General features: G+C 35.5%; 1 protein-coding gene across 3 annotated transcripts in view; it reads right to left on the bottom strand.

Moving 5' to 3' along the window:
- The window catches only part of LOC129946332 (rab GTPase-binding effector protein 1), a 302,925-nt gene that overhangs the window by 171,564 nt on the left and 114,156 nt on the right, over window positions 1–17,205 (bottom strand). The window lies entirely within an intron of this gene.

Raw genomic sequence — 17,205 nt, 5'->3', positions numbered from 1 at the left:
TGGGTTAGAAGTTTCAGACAAAAGATCATTTATGAATATAAGGAAGAGAATCGGAGACAAAAGGAAGCCCTGGGGCACACCAGCGTTTATTTTGTGGATATAAGATTTGAACTGATGTTCAAATGGTAGACATGTGCATTCAAGAGGACACAAGCGTTCACAGGTTCTTCTCAAAACCAACCTCTGTCTATCAACTCCTACTCTCACCTCCCCGTGGTGAACATCGGGTGCCTAGTACCTCAACTGGAGATTGGGTTCTAACCCCAGTGGAATGTTGTTGGGGGCAGCAAACGAGAGAGGTGGGGAGAGGTGTTTCAACTAACGCACCTCTCCTTATCCAACGGCAGCGGAGGAATTCCCGAGATGGAATCAACGGTGGCGTCTGCAGTTCCAGTAAGGTTGAACTACTTAGTGAACACCTTATAGGGCTTCTTCGACTTATTCGGAGCCCAGGCCTGTAAGGAGCGGTTTTATTCGGCTCCCCATCCATGGAGTTATACTAAGGATCTTGCCCTCCAGGTTGGGGGTTGTGCGTCGGGGTGACTTCCTGGCCACGTAAAAGCTTTCATAGTTGCGAAGCACCAACAAGCCTCGGATACGGACGAAGTTACAGTTGACAACCAACGCAAACGAATAAAGTACAACGAACTTCGGATATGCACGTGGAATGTTAGGTCCCTTAACAGACCACGTGCGGACGAAGAATTAGCGGAGGCCCTAGAACGGTATAAAGCAGATATCACCGCCATCCAGGAAATACGATGGGATGGGCTGGGCAAAAAGAGGATGAAAAACTGCGATATTTACTATGGTGACTGCTACCACGAAAACCAACAGCGCTTATTTGGATGCGGCTTCGTCATTGGAGCCAGACATAGGCAAAAAGTCTTGAGCTATAGGTGCATCAATGAGCTCCTCATGACCATACGTATCAAGGCTAAATTCGGCAACATTAGCCTGATATGCGCCCACGCCCCAACAGAAGATAAAGACGAAAACACCAAAGATATGTTTTTCGAGCTCCTAGACAAAACATATGAGCAGTGCCCTAGCTTCGATATTAAAATAGTCCTGGGCGATTTTAATGCCAAGCTAGGAAGGGAAGACATCATTGGTGGAATAATCGGGAAGAACAGCCTGCACGTCAACACTTCCGACAATGGATTCAGGCTCATAGATTTTGCTGCGGGTCGAAACGTCATGGTAGCCAGTACGCGTTTTCCACAACTCAACATCCACAAAGGAACTTGGACTTCTCCAGATCAATCTACCGTCAACCAGATTGAAAATATTGCGATCAACGCCAGACACGACAGCATTATGGATGTACGAACTTTCCAAGGAGCTAACATCGACTCGGACCACTACCTCGTTGTAGCAAAGGTAGCACTTCGGATTTCCAGACCCAAGGCAAAACAGGGAGGTGCTGGGAGAAGGTACAACGTCGAACGGCTACAATCGCCAGAGATCGCCAAATCCTTTTCCGACCGAGTTACAAGTTACCTCTCTCGAAGTTGTCTGCCGCCAACACAATGTATCGAAAACCAGTGGCAACTGCAATCAGAGAAGCCGCCTCTGATGTGCTGGGTTTCAAACAGCCACCAACAAGGAACCCCTGGTTTGATGAGGAATGTCGGCAGGCAAATGCAGCCAAACAACAGGCACGCAAAGTGGCGCTGTATAAAAGGACGAGAGCTGCTCATGACCTCTATGAGCAAAAGAGGACAGAGGAACACGGACTTCTCAGAAGGAAAAAGAGAGGGTATGAAAAGCGTGCGGTCAAAGATGTTGAGAGGTTTAAAAGCAGGAATGAGGTTCGAAAGTTTTATGAATAGGTGAACCGAAATTCACAGGTACATAAACCTAGAACCGCAGGCTGCAAAGACGAAAGTGGAAACATCATAGTTGAACCGCAGTCAATGCTGAGGATATGGAAGGACCACTTCTGAAGACTGTATAACGGCGACGAAGAACTGAATTCCGCTGTCAGGCAGGATGATCCATTCAATATAGACGACGAAAGCCAACAATCCCGTCCTCCCGACTTAGACGAAGTAAAGATTACCATATCTAAGTTGAAGTCTAATAAAGCCGCTGGAGCGGATGGCTTGAATGCCGAGCTCTTTAAAGCAGATGGAGATAAGTTGGTTAGGAGCATGCACCAACTTATCTGTAAGATATGGTCGGAAAAAAGCGAGCCCGATGAATGGAACCTCAGTATTGTTTGCCCGATCCTGAAAAAAGGAGACCCTCTAAACTGCACCAACTATAGAGGAATCAGTTTACTTAACATCGCCTATAAAATCTTCTCTGCCGTAATATGTGAACGTCTAAAGCCCATCGTCAACAACTTGATAGATCCTTATCAGTTTCGTTGTAGACCAGGAAAGACCACAGTTGATCAAATATTAACATTACTGCAGATCCTTGAAAAAACCCAAGAACACCAAATCGACACCCACCATCTTTTCATCGATTTCAAGGCCGCGTATGACAGCATCTACATGGACGAGCCATGTCTAGTTTTGGCATCCCTGCTGAACTTGTAAGTTTGTGTAGGATGACCATGGAGAATTCACGCTGCTCCATAAAGATTGGAAACAACTTAACAGAACCTTTCGATGTCGTGCGATACGATTTAACATCGTACTTGAAAGAATAGTGCAGAGCTCACACGTCAACACTAGAGGCACTATCTTTCAAAAGTCTATCCAATTACTGGCATATGCTGATGACATTGACATAATCGGAAGAACTCAGCGTGATGTCAATGGGGCTTTTGTGAGTATTGAGGCAGAGGCGGCAAAAATATCTTTAACGGTTAATGAGGGAAAAACAAAGTACATGCTGTCTTCTAGAAAGGACATACAACACCGACGTTTTGGTCAAAACGACACAATCGACAGACATAACTTTGAGGTAGTCAAGGACTTCGTCTACCTAGGCTCCGCTGTAAACGCAGAAAGCAACACCAGCGCTGAGATCAAATGCAGAATAACTCTTGCTAACCGCTGTTTCTTTGGACTAAGAAAGCAATTGAGTGGTAAAGTCCTCTCTCGAGGGACCAAAGTGTTGCTATATAAGACCCTTATCATCCCAGTAATGCTTTACGGTGCAGAAGCATGGAATATGACAAAAGCGGATGAAAGCACCTTGGGTCGCTTCGAGAGAAAAGTTTTTCGTGTGATCTACGGTCCTGTATGCATCGAAGGGGAGTGGAGGAGAAGATAGAACGACAAGCTGTACAGCAACGTAGACTTAGCCAGAAGGGTAAAAGTCCAACAACTAAGAAGGCTGGTTCATGTAGAGCGCACGGAAACCAATGCCCCGGCCCGGAAAGTCTTCGCACCCACAGGACAGCGCAGTAGAGGAAGACAACGGTGACCTCACCCAACTTGAAGCGCGAAACTGGAGACATCTAGCTAGGGACCGAGCTAGATGGAGAAGTTTGTTGGGTGAGGCCCTTGTTCACACAGGACTGTAGCGCCACCTCAAGTAAGTAAGTTGAAGCACAATATCCAAGTGTGGTCAGCTGTGATTAAATTTTAGAGCTTTAACAAGATCACAAAATTTTTCTTTCACAACTATGGATTGCATCAATTTTAGTGTATATCTAAAACGTGTATCGTTTCATTTTTAGCTGTCAAAAGATGACAGCTTCAAAATGTTCATCTTTTTAAATAGGAAACTATTCAATTTAGCACATCTTATTGGACACCCGTTTATGTTAATAATTTAATAAATTTAAATTAATATTGCAACTACATATTTTTTCTAGTCGTTTTGGTAAAAGAAATAGAGAATATTTCATTTTTCAAACAGACCTATTTTCAAAATAGAAATCCAGAATATTTTTTATTACCTACACTTGCATTCTTCTTTCAAAAAAATATAGTTTTGCTGTTTGAATTTATTTTTTAAAATTTAATATAGTTTGTAAAAATTTCAGGAAAGATTGATTTCTTTTTTTTATTTTCAAATAAATCTTGGCAAATAAAACTATACTACTGCAAAAAAATAAAAATACAATTTCGCAGACACAACAAATATAAATAACCATTTGTATTTACATATTATTTCAAGTGTTGTTTTCTTCATGTCTTTTTATTTTTTAATTTTATTTATTCTATAAAAAAAAATAATATGTTGTTTTTTGTTTTTGTTGTTGTTTTGTGTTAATGGATGCCACACGTTATTTGCTAACTTTTTTTTTGCAATAATAATAATTGTCAAAACAAATTACGTAAAATTTTAAGCTACGCAAATATGATCGATGAACTTTTTAATTTTTTAGATATTTTGGGGTATTTTTTGAGGAAAAATTAAAATTCTAGTTAGGTTTTGTTTTTTAGAAGAGTTCATCAATGAGTGAATAATGATTAATTGCATAGGTAAGGAATAATTGACATGGTTTTGCAATTTATAATAAGTAATGAGACAAAATAAATTATTTAATCTCTGTGTTTTTTTTGTTTAAGTGAAAAACACCATAAAATTTGTCTGTTGTTAAAAGTTCTGAATGTCAAGTGCCGCACGTGTGTAATTTGTTTCGGTTGTTTCAATAGTTTATCGTCATATTATGCGAATGCGGATACATGACAAAAGTAGACATTCATTTAAATAGAAAAATATTCAATTTAGTGAATTTTAGCAAAATTTTTACAAAATGACTTTACGCTGAGAGAAAATTTAGCTGAATGCATTAAGTAAATGAATTGTACCCATTTGCTTCATGACTATTTTGTTTGGAATGACGTTTATTCGAGACACAATATGATTTCAAACTGGCATGTCTCAAAAGAGAATTCCTTCTCTGACCACAAATACATTCAGTTTGAGCTCAAAGATGTAGCAAATACATCTACGGGATTTCGAAATCACCGGAATACAAACTGGGAGCGATATAGCAAGGTACTAGCACAACTGCTTGATCACAACCTTCTTAAAAGCTCCTCTCAGTAAAGATGAACTAGACATTTCTGTAAATCATCTTACCGAAGCCTTAAATAAATTAATAAGATCTTTATGCCCTGTAACTATTTTAAAGGGTAAAAAGAAACCTCATTGGTGGCGTAAAGAACTAGAACCATTCAGAAAGAGCTGTCGCAAACTCTTTAACAGATCTAAGTACACTAGATCTCCTTCTGACTGGGACTTATATAAACAAGCTCTAAAGCAATATAAAAAAGAATTAAGAAAGAGCAAGAGGTCTTCTTGGAGAAAGTTTTGTGGTAAAATAGAAAATACTTCAAAAGCCTCAAGACTCAGGAAAATTCTCTCAAAAACTCCAATAATACCCAGTGCTTTAAGGATAGAAGCAGGCACGTGGACTATCGCAAATGAAGAATCTCTTAATCTGTTATTAGACACCCACTTTCCAGGTAGCTCTAACATAATCAATGACTTAACATCACAGTCTCTAGCTTATACAAGCGATTTAGTTGATCTTATAACGCGGGAAAAACTGCAATGGGCCATAGACAGCTTTGATCCATATAAATCTCCAGGACCAGACGGAATCATTAAGGCCGAACTACAAAAATGCTCAGACATGATCATTCCAATATTGGAAATCATTCTGACAAGCTGTGTAAGGTTGAGATATATTCCCAAAGCCTGGAGAGTGGCAAAAGTAGTCTTCATTCCTAAAGCAGGGAAACCCTCACACGTTAACCAATCACCCTATCATCCTTCCTTCTTAAAACCTTGGAAAGATTGATTGAAATTTACATCAGACATAATTTAAAACTATGTCTCATTTCCAAAGCTCAACATGCTCACTCTAAGGGAAAATCAGTAGAATCAGCACTTCACCCGCTGGTACGTACTATTGAACATTCCCTCGAATACAAAGAATATAACTTAGTAGCGTTCCTAGATATTGAAGGAGCTTTCAACAACGTCAGTTACCAGGCGATCACAATAGCAATGGATAAGCTGAAATTAGAGAAGTCACTCATAGATCTTATAAGTCTCATGCTCAAAAGCAGGACAATAATTTCTAACATGAGAAGTTTTACTACCACCAGATCGGTGAATCGAGGCACTCCCCAAGGTGGAGTCCTTTCGCCTCTTTAATGGAACATGGTAGTAAACGACCTACTTACAGCATTGGAAGCAGAGGGTTTCAAGGTGATTGCCTATGCTGAGGATGTTGCTATATCCGTATCTGGGAAGTATCCCCAAGTTCTCTCGGAACTCCTACAAAATGCCCTAAATAGGCTAACTAAATGGGCTAAGCAATGTGGATTGGACGTCAACCCACATAAAACAGAATTAATACTCTTTTTGAGAAGATATAAAATTCCTCAGATTAGCCCACCCAAGATTAGAGGAATACCATTAAGCTTTTCCGACCAAGCTAAATATTTGGGCCTCATTTTAGACAAAAAAATAAATTGGAAGGCAAATATTGATGAAAGAGTAAAAGAGGCTACTGTAGCGCTTTTTACTTGTAAAAAGGCCATAGGATCAAAATGGGGCTTCTCCCCAAAAATAACCCACTGGCTATACACTTCGGTAATCAGGCCGATACTCATTTATGGAGCCGTCGTATGGTGGACTGCACTGGATAAGATGGTAAATCTAAATAAACTCATTAAAGTCCAGCGGTCAGCAGGTATGTGCATCACAGGAGCACTTCGCACAACACCAACCGCAGCACTGGAAGTGCTTTTAAACCTAACACCACTTGACATCTTCTCTAAAAAGGTGGCTGCCAACTCATGTGTAAGGCTTAGAGCCACCTCTCAATGGACCAGTAACAATACTGGACATACAACCATTCTAGACAATTTCAGATCTATCCCAGATCGCTTAGACTATACCACCCCAAAAATGGTATTTGGTAAAAGATTCCATGTGTCCATCCCTTCAAGATCCTCCTGGGAAGAAGAGGGACCCCTGGAAGACGATGCGGTACACTTCTACACTGACGGTTCAAAGACCGATCACGGAGTTGGAAGTGGTATCTTGAATTGTAATTGAAATCTCTCGCGTCTGTCTCCACAAACTCTCAAACAGTCCACGATTGTCGATCATCTCTGAATGAGATGACGGAACAGTTTAACATTCACCTCATTTGGGTGCCGGGCCACAGAGACATTCCAGGAAATTGCAAAGCCGATGAGCTCTCCAAAAACGGAACACTTCTGCCTAATGCAAATATCTTCTCAAACAATAAGTTCTAGAATCAACAAATGATAGATGGTCACAGAGTACCGCCTGCCTAGCAACCAAGCAAATGTGGCCAAGCACAGACATAAAACGGTCAAAAGGCTTGATATCCCTGAGCAGACAACGTATAAGCTCTACAATTTGAGTAATAACGGGACACTGCCTCATAGGAAGACATGCTCTGAGGCTAAGGGTCTACACAAATGACTTTTGTAGAAGCTGCATGGATGGGGAGGAAGAGGAAACAGTCCAACACCTTCTAAGTACATGTCCAGCACTCTCCATTAGAAGGAATAACTATCTCGGTAATCCCTTCTTCGATAACACCAGTGAACTGGCAACGATTGACACAAAACGTCTCTCTAACTTTATTAAAAGTACGAAATGGTTTGTTTAATTTCATTACTCTCCCATGAGTAACCTCATTAGTGGTATCACAATGGACCCTTGAGGTCTACGTGCGACAATGATATCTGGACAGCCACTCCAACCTGACCTAACGCCTTTTTTCTGTTTGTTTTGTTCCTCTTCTAATTTTAATAAATTAGGCAATGTCAATGAGTTTCCTTGAAGTAGTAGATTTTGTCTTATATTTGACTTTAATAGTCAGAAACTTACGTCAGAAACTTTTATCATAAGTCAAACAAAACAGAAAACGCTTTTTCAGACGTCAAGCATATGGTTCTTTCCTCAAGTGATATAACTATTTTTTTTTCTTTCTGTTTTGTTAGGCCAAATTTTGGGGTTACCTTATGAGCATAATGTATTTTCGAGTAATTTGAATTTTTCTTTTTTTATTGTGATTTTTTTTAAAAATGCTCAACTTACAATTCTAAAAATAATAAACTAAAGTTATATGTACAAATAGTGTCCTATTTACATTTTTGAAACTCAACATCTTATGAAATAAAATTTTTCAATGGCAATTTTTGCTAAAGGTTTAGGAAACTTTGAAATTTTGGAAAAACTAATTTTAAAGATATTCCAAAAGATTATGGTTTAAAAAAGCTTTTGAGTACTAGGTTTTCGAATTTTAGTATTAAAGGTATTGCAAAATTATTGATGATTTTCTAATACTTAAAATTTCAAGCGAGTTTATCTCAAATTATTTTAAGGTGAAAACGGTGTTCCTCATACAATTTTAAATTGCTGATTTAAAGTTTTGAATATATTTTAAAAAAAAACATTAGCAAGTACGTTGGACTTTTTTTCAAATTGCATACTTCATTTTTTTAATAACTATCTTATAAAAAAGTCTTTCGAGATTTCTAAAAGTTTTACAAAATAATAAAAACAAGACTTTGTGTACGATAAAAAAAGTTTAAAGCAAATATTTTTCTTCGTTTTCAAGATACTTGACCCGGAAACCAATTTTTACTAATTTAGGAAGCATTTTTTAAGGCTTTTATTTCTTATTTATAAAAATTATCTCAAGTGAACAACAATATTTTGTAAAGAACGAAATAATTTTGAAGTCGATACCTTCATTTATTCTCGAGATATTAGAGTCGAAAAACATTTTGTAATAATTTTGTAGAATATTTTAATTTTTTAATAACAACAAAAAAATACTGTAAATTATAATTTTATTAAAATTTTACCAGTTTTTTTTATAAGATAAATAAATAAAATAGATATAAAATAAACACAATATCGTTCAGTTTTGTCAATATATTTAAGTCGAAAATAGATTTTAACGAATTTAGTAGCATACATTTTGTTGATGTTTCAGTTTTTGTAAAATAACTGTTACTCCGATTTTTCTAAAAATCTAGATGTTGAAAAAATATGTTTTTTGATTTATACAATTATTTTGAATTAATATTATATTCAAAATGACAAATATTCGTTTTTTCTTTGTAGAGAAAACCATTTACAGATTTGAATCTATACCAATTTAGGATCAAGTTTAATTTAATTGAAGTCTTTAGCATTATTTCTGAGGCAGATATTTATGGTTAACAAAATTTTGCACTCTGTTTAAAATTGCTATACATTTATCGAAAGTCATTTCTGCAACATTAAGTGTTATTATCAGTGAAACAAAATTTATTCAAAGTCGATATCGACGTAACTCTGACGGCTCTTGATTCCTTTTATTTAGGTTCTATGGGTCTTGAAACGTAGAGAAATACCACAATTTTCAATTCGAGAAATCGGACTGATCACAGTTACTTTGATCCTATCATTGTGATGAAAAAATTGAAGAAACTTAAAAAAGTAGAAGTTATAACCAAAACCCTATTTAGCCGGTATTTTGAAATGAAAATGCTTCAAACAAATTATTGTTCGTAGTCCAATGGCTTTCGTTGTTGTGTTATTTTTTTGAAACCTAAGTCCTTAACTTGGAAAAAATGATAATGACCATTTGAAAACACGCCAAAACTAACCCTGCTAACCCTGTTTTTAGAAATGCTCATTAAATATAAGTCATTATTTTACTAGAAATGAAGCTGTGACAAACCTTGAATTTAACTCTTTGATATTTTTGAAAAATACTGTTTAGAGAAAATTTTTTATGATTGTTTCCAATCCTTACTTCGATTTCAAATACTCGTATGTGCAAAATTTTAAAAATACCTGTTCAAAAACTTGATTTAAGAAAACAAAAAATAAATTCAAAAATAAAGTGTTTCAGCGCTTTTTTTTAACTGTGTAAGACATGCACAATCTTACAATTAATGACGATTTTTCAAAAAAGATTTCTGGAAATTTATCACGAAATGTGTTGGAAAAAAACGACTTTATGAAATAAGAAAGCCTCAAAAAGCCTTCCATGATTTTTTTTCGATTTTCAAAAAGTCATATCCCAAAAACCTTACATGAAAGAGTGATTTTTGGATTGGATTTTAAATACAGCCATCAAAACCCATCGGAAAAGAGCATTTTAAAAAGCAGCAACAAAACCTAGTAGACCAGTGTAGTTTGGAACTTAAACCCTATCTTTCCGAGCTTATACAAGTATTGCCTTGATTAAATTTATTTTTAGCTTTCCATAGGAAGTTATTGTAATCGGACCGATTTTTCAAATTGAAATTGTTGACATTTCTCGACGTTTCAAGGTCCCTAGAGCCGAAAAAAAAGATTTTAAGAGAGATGTCTGTGCGTGCTTGTGAACGTACGTTCGTACATCCGTACGTCTGTACGTCCGCACGTTCGCGACGTTTTTTCGTAGTCCAAAGCTCAATGACGAGAAGAAATATCGACTTCAACTAAATTTTATTATGCAGAAAGAAAAAAAATATTTGTCACCTTAAAAATGTTACGAACAAATAATTGATTGATGATTTTATCTCCAAAACAATTTTGTGGAACGAAGAATAATGTTTTCAAAATTTGGTAAAATTTTGAGAAAAATCGAATTGAAAGTTAAAAAAAATTAATAAAAAATGGTCAAAATTGACTTTCGACTCAAATATCTTTTCAAAACTTTGAGATATTGGCTTCCAACAACTTTTATCCTTTAAAAAATATTGTTGTCAACATTCAGTAAAATTTTGAGAAAAATTGAATAAATGGTTTTTTTTTTTACAAAACAAAATTAAAAACCAAAAAACAAATCAACAAAAGTTGGTAATAATTGATTTTCAACTCAAAAATCTTTTAAAAAATTAAAAATATTGGCTTCAAACTTATTTTATCTCACAGAAAATTTTGTTTTCGACATTCAGTAATTTGTGTATAAAAATCCACAAGTCCGTTTTTTCATAAGAAAATAAGATTTACAAAAAAATAGTACTCAAATTTGGTAAAAATTAATGTTCGGTTCTGGATATCTCTCAAATTAATTTCATTCATCCAATTTTTATTTGTTTATATAAGAAATACAAACTTTTATTAAATGCTACTAAAATTGGATAATATGGTTTTTAACTAAAAATCTCGTTTACAAACCTAGATTTTAAAATAAAACTATCTCATTTTATTTAAAATACTGTTGGTAACTTTAAAATTCATAAGAATAATTCAACTGACAACTTTTTTAACCCAACACGAAAACCTACAAACTTCCAATCAATACAAATCGACAGACGGGATGGGAAGTTATTAGTTTGGGTCGCATCCCAGCCTCTTTTTTTTCAGTGTAGGTTCGTTCTATAGGAAAATAAAATTAAAAAAAAACGAACTGTGATCAGTCGGCGAGGAGCCTTAACAAAAACAATAACTTCGTTTTTCTTCTATTTGTTGTTGTTTATCTTTCTTTCTTTTTTTTCAATATTTGTTGAAATTATATCAACAACAAAAATATAAAACAAAAACATTTCCCTTACAAAAACAAATGATAATAATAATATTCGAATTGTTGATAGAAATCATTTCATAATCAACCTATCATATAATTATGTTTATTAAAAATATTCATAAGTTGAGTGTTCCTAATTCAATGTTTTTTAAATTTTTTTATTTTCTATTTTCATATCAAGTTTTTGAGATATCGATTTTTAATTTAGATAACATTCTAAATTCTCATAGAAAATCGACAGAACAAATTGTTTAAAAAAAAAACTAATTTATTTAACCATAAGTGATTGTCTTTTTTGTTTTTCTGTTGTTTTGTTGTTGTGGTTAACACCAGTTGGCCAATAACACCTCATAACTCTTATTTTCCGGTTCTTTTACAAGTCGGTTTTCAGTAAGTAGGTAGGTAAGGTAGGTTTGTAGGCAGGTACGAGTACCTCCTGTGCACGAGCATCATAAGGCCAATGACATTTTGGTTTGTTTACAACAGAATGACCTCGACATGTTAATGTTGAGGCTTCGTCCGGTCATTTTGTTGTTATTTTTGTTTAGTTTTTAATGAACTTTAATTTTGCCTGCCTCGAACAATTTACACTAGGGTTGGAAGGCAGGAAGGTAGAAACGTGACATTTGGGGCAGATTAACAAAAGAAATTAACACGAAAGTAGGTATCGTTACATATTTTAAATGTTTAAATGGAGGTAGTTTTTTTTTATTGTAGTTGCAACAAAAGGGTGTGTAAAACGTTAATTAAATGAATACTACACATCAGGACTATTTGATGGGGCTTAAGAGTGTTGTACTATTTTGAGGAAGGAAATTGGTGTTCTTTTTTGGTTTTACAAAATTAAGTTATTTTTAAGAAAAACGAATTAAACATAGAGTTGAATAGTTAACTATTAAAAAATGAATTAAGTTTCAGGGTTGTTGTTCTTGTTGACATCAAATAAATGGAGTGACCTTTATCCAAATCAGACTCCGAAATCACTCTATCTTATTCGAAAAAAGGCAAATTTAGGCTATCTATATTTATTAGTATGTAGTTTTTTTATGAAATTCGTGATGGTTTTCCAAATCCATAATCCCTGTTTTCAACATTAAGCTTAAAAATGTAAGCAAAATAAGCAAAAATACGGTCTTACCAGAAAAATGCAAAACGGTTTGAAAGTAAATTTTAACATCGCATAAGAAGTTATTGGAATTGTAGATTTGTCAAATTAAAAATGTTGACATTTTGTTGACGTTTAATGAAATATTTTTAGAAAGAACCGAAAGAGATATCGACTTTTTTTGTACAGGTAAAAGATGAAGAAAGGTCTTTCAAAAAATTGAGTGGGTGGATTTTTTCCTAAAGCAGTTTAAAAAAAAACAGTGAAAAACGGAGTCAATGAAGTTATTGACTTCATTATTATTTAATTCTGTTAAAAACTTGTTGCTAATATAAATTAATTTTCTTCAAAAAAAAATCCAATCGGAATTTTCGTATAAGAAATAAAAACTTCATCATTACCTTCTATTCCGCAGTGTCGGTGTATCCAAGCCTAAGTGATGTTTGTGTAGTAGCAGCAGTTTCTAAATGTTTGGAGAGATGAACATTTTTTATTAAAGTTGATTAGCCCCTTGAGTATACCAAAATTGTCGGTGAGGATTAAGAAACGTTCAGAATTTAGTTGAGCTACAGCGATTGCTTTGTAAATTGCAGCTAGCTCGGCTCCCGAACTGCTCAAATATTCTGGAAGTAGAGCCTGGTGAAGAGTAGAGAATTGGGCATAGGAGCACCAATGATTTGCTTTTTGCGAACCGTCGGTTTAAAAGATTCTATCCGCTCCTATGTTTGCAATAAGTTCTTCATGTAGCATTTTGTTTATAGCGTCGGAAGTGTTTGCTTTCTTGTGGTTAGCCAGACTGATGTTTGTCTGTAGAGAGTTTCGTTTTCATGGTGGGGCGAGGGGTGAGACACTGTTAACACATCATGTTCTAGAGCGATTCGGGCGAATACAGATAAAATGAACATGTTAGTTTAAGCAGATACTGAGTTACTGTTTCTATTGGTGTTTGAAAGAATAGCTTTTTCGTCAGCTTCGAGCAATGGGTGTGTTGGACTAACTATAGATTTGCTTAAAAGATTGTTTGTCCTTTTTTTAACGAGATTTTTAAAGGATACATAACCTCATTCAACTCTAAGTGCTTCAACGTTTGACGACGATTTAAGGGCACCTGTTGCTTGATTTTCGAGATGTTCTTCTTTGTAGTCCACATAAAGAGGGTCAAGCTGTGTTGTAATGTGGTCCTTTAGTCTTTGAACAGATCATTTTTAATGTGTTGTTCCTTGATTTTAAGCCGCTGATCACCTTGGTGACATGTTTATTCCACTTCAAGTTCTCTGTTAACATAACTCCAAGAATCTTTGCTTCTTTTTTTAATGGAATTTAAATGAATAGCAGAGATCAAGTGTCTTAGTTTTTAAGGGTGGTATAATTGCACCGGTTTTTTCGGACCATCTTGACATTGACAGTTGCACTTGTTGAAGAATATCTTGTACATGACTTGGGATGCCAGACGCTACGTCATAGATATAATCGGCGTAAACTCTAATAAAATCAAGATTGTAAGTGAGTTGTGAAAGCTCAGTTATCAAGAAGTCTATGTATGCGTTGTACAACACTACAGAAAGTGGTGAACCTTGGGGTGTGCCACTGTAAAATTTCCTTAGAATAGAATCATATCCGTCCACGTTTACTTTAAAGCTTCTATTAGCCATAAAGGATATAACAATCTGAAGTATTTCCTTAGGTACACCCCATTTGTAAAGCTGCTCGATGACCGGAACCATTATTATTCTGTGAAAATGTCTGCTAGTTTATGTTCCAATAGATGCAAAAGCGTTGATACTCCTCTATTCAGCGTGTAAGCGTGCTGTTCGGTGCTAATCTTTTTCTATAGTAACCAACTAATTCGTCTCGCGAAGATTTTTTCAAAAATCTTGGAGAGAACGGGGAGAAGTGCGATCGAGCGATATTCACCAAAATCATGTTTGTAAAAAAAAAAGATAAATTAACGCTAATATATGTTTTTTCTCTATTTCTAGAGCTTTTAGGATTCGGTTTAAATTTTTTTTTTTCCAGTCATGTGGAAAAGCCGATAAAATGTCATTGAATAATGCAACGATTCTGTTTTTGAGGCTAGTATCGCTAAGTTCGAAAATCTTATAGGTGATTTTGCCTTCACCCGGGCTGCTCTCTTTTGCTGTTTTTAGTGTCATTTCAAGTTCGATAAGCTCAATTTTTGTATGGGAAGTTAAAAATAACGACAGGTACGATTTGTCTACCAGTAAAAACTCAATGGGAACAAAACTTTAAGATTTTGTAATCCTCAGGAAACAGGATTCATAAATTACTGAAATCTTCAAGAATGCATCTCCTTCCAACTCCTCCCTTGTTTTCGAAAACTCACATTGTGTTTTTGGAATATTAAAAGTACTTAAAACCTTTGAAGTGTGTCCTAATTATTTAAATAAAAAATGTCAAAGGGCAACTAGGAACTAAAATTTGTTATGAGGCATTGAGTAGCACTCCAATATTGTTAGAAGTATGGAAGTTGAATCAATAGAATTATTGGAGTCCGGATTTTGAGAATACCGGTCAAAAACATAATTTGTTTTCCTTTCAAACCAGGTCTCTGTTAACATTACAGTACACTTGAAGTCCTTACCCTGCTAAAAAAGTCATCTTTGTTTTAGGATACAGTCAATAGTATTTCAATATGGATGACTTTTTCGAGGTCGCTCAAGAGAACTGACTTAAATATTAAGCTGTCAATTCCAAGTTTAAACATTGGTTTAAAAGGGTAGAAAAGGCTTTACTACAGTTTCTTACAGTGGGCGACAGACAAACAAGCTCATAATAACGTTTGAAGTATATTTCCGTAAAATGAATCCGTACATTAAGGTTAATCTTCTGCAGATTACGAATAACTCATCCAAGGACCAAATTTAAACTGAAGATTTTTGAAAGCATAAATAAAGTAGCTTAAGATTTTTAGACTAAAAGTTCTTGCAGGTCTTAAATTAGTGTCAATCGGATGTTTTCTGATATCTTTAAGTTTTTAATATTTTTATATGTGACGTTAAGTAAACTTCTTGCAGAACTCCGGTCTATTTTATTGATCTCACTTATGGGTATATTTCCATTGTGCACTTGTTCAGTGCTTTAATAATTTCGAGATCATTTTAAGGGCAATATTTCACTGCACTAATTGCTCATGGCATATTTAAACAAATTATGACATCAATCAATCAAAGACTAAAAATCCTACTAATTTGAATTTTCCTAACCAAACGTGTCAATTTCATTTTTCAAGGGTTTCTAAAATCATAAAATGTGAAATCATTCAATTCTTTCTAGAAGTTATTTAATTGAAAGACTTTAACTAAAAAGTGAGAAATGTTCTTACCATTCTTACCATAGATGCTATAAACCAACATAAAAACCAGTTGAACAAATTTTACAATAAAATGGTAAGCATACGCCACAGTGCACTAATACAATCAGAGCGGTTTTTGATACAAAATTTCTATAACATGCTTAACAAATAAAGGGACCTTAAAACTTTAACTTATGTATAAAAGTTCAACTTCAATTTAAACTAAAGGCTATAGGGGTTAAGTTATTTCTCATTCATATTATAGTCACAATTTCAATTGAACACAAAACCTAACTCATCCCTATTATATGTATCGTGACTCTCCTATGAACGTACATTAGATAAACCCGCTCTTCCATTTTCATTAATCAAGTCCGCTTAAAGTCCAATTAAATCCGTATGTCAAGCGGACAGTAAGCAGCGAAGGATTACAATCTTAATCCTTTGACCTCAGACTTCATCCCTACTTTGCATTTGTTTGTACAATTCCTCACATAATATCCGAAGAAGACATTTAAATCAAATTATAAACGCACGCATAAACTATCTTCTACAAAAAAAGTACATAGATACAAATATACGAGTATTTATACAACAACTCCAACGCATCAATCTTCAACATCGCCCCATTAGTCTCGATGTGGGTTGGCCATTTTTATAGCTATGCATCTATTTCCCACGCGCCCACTCTATCATCATTTATCATTCAAAAGAAAATACCAAGGGGACACGATGTTGTTGAGGGTGGAGATGGCAACAGCAGCAGCAGCGGCAACGGCAGCGACAGCGGATGGATGAAAATCTGCACAGCCCTGCGAATGCGAAACAACTTACACATAACCGCACAACCTACGCTAACGCTTATTCTAAGGCTACGTTTCGAGTAGATACGCTAAAAATATTATCCAACTTTTTATTCCACCAAGCCCAGCGAGCAGCGCAGTGCAGCGAGAGGGTATTAAGTGGCGCCTTAAAGGTTCGACAATATTCATATAATGCATATCTCTGAAACAACCGTCTTGGCTTTGGCTTGGACTTTGACGACTTCACCAGCGCATTTTCGCATCAAACTCTCCATCAGAGTTACTCTTTTACTGTCTTACTAATGCGAATATAGCGCCAGCGCAGCTCAGCGTCGAGGGTACACAACTCAGAGGGCGACTGTAAGCAAGCTCATAGACCATAAAACCTTGTCATTAAGATTACCTGTTGGTTGGTTGGTTGGTTTTCATTTCGAAAATCCGAGTAAGGGGGTGCTGGAATTGGAATCGGAATGGAAGCGTTGCATCTGAAATATAATTTAGCTGCTAATATCAATGAAGTCCCCAGCGGCGGCGGTGGTAGGTGGGGGTGGTACAGAGGTTGGTG

Source organism: Eupeodes corollae, chromosome 2, assembly GCF_945859685.1.
Source record: "Eupeodes corollae chromosome 2, idEupCoro1.1, whole genome shotgun sequence".
Lineage (NCBI taxonomy): Eukaryota > Metazoa > Arthropoda > Insecta > Diptera > Syrphidae > Eupeodes > Eupeodes corollae.
Note: the sequence above shows the minus strand (reverse complement) of the source record. Positions and strands in the feature narration are given on the sequence as shown.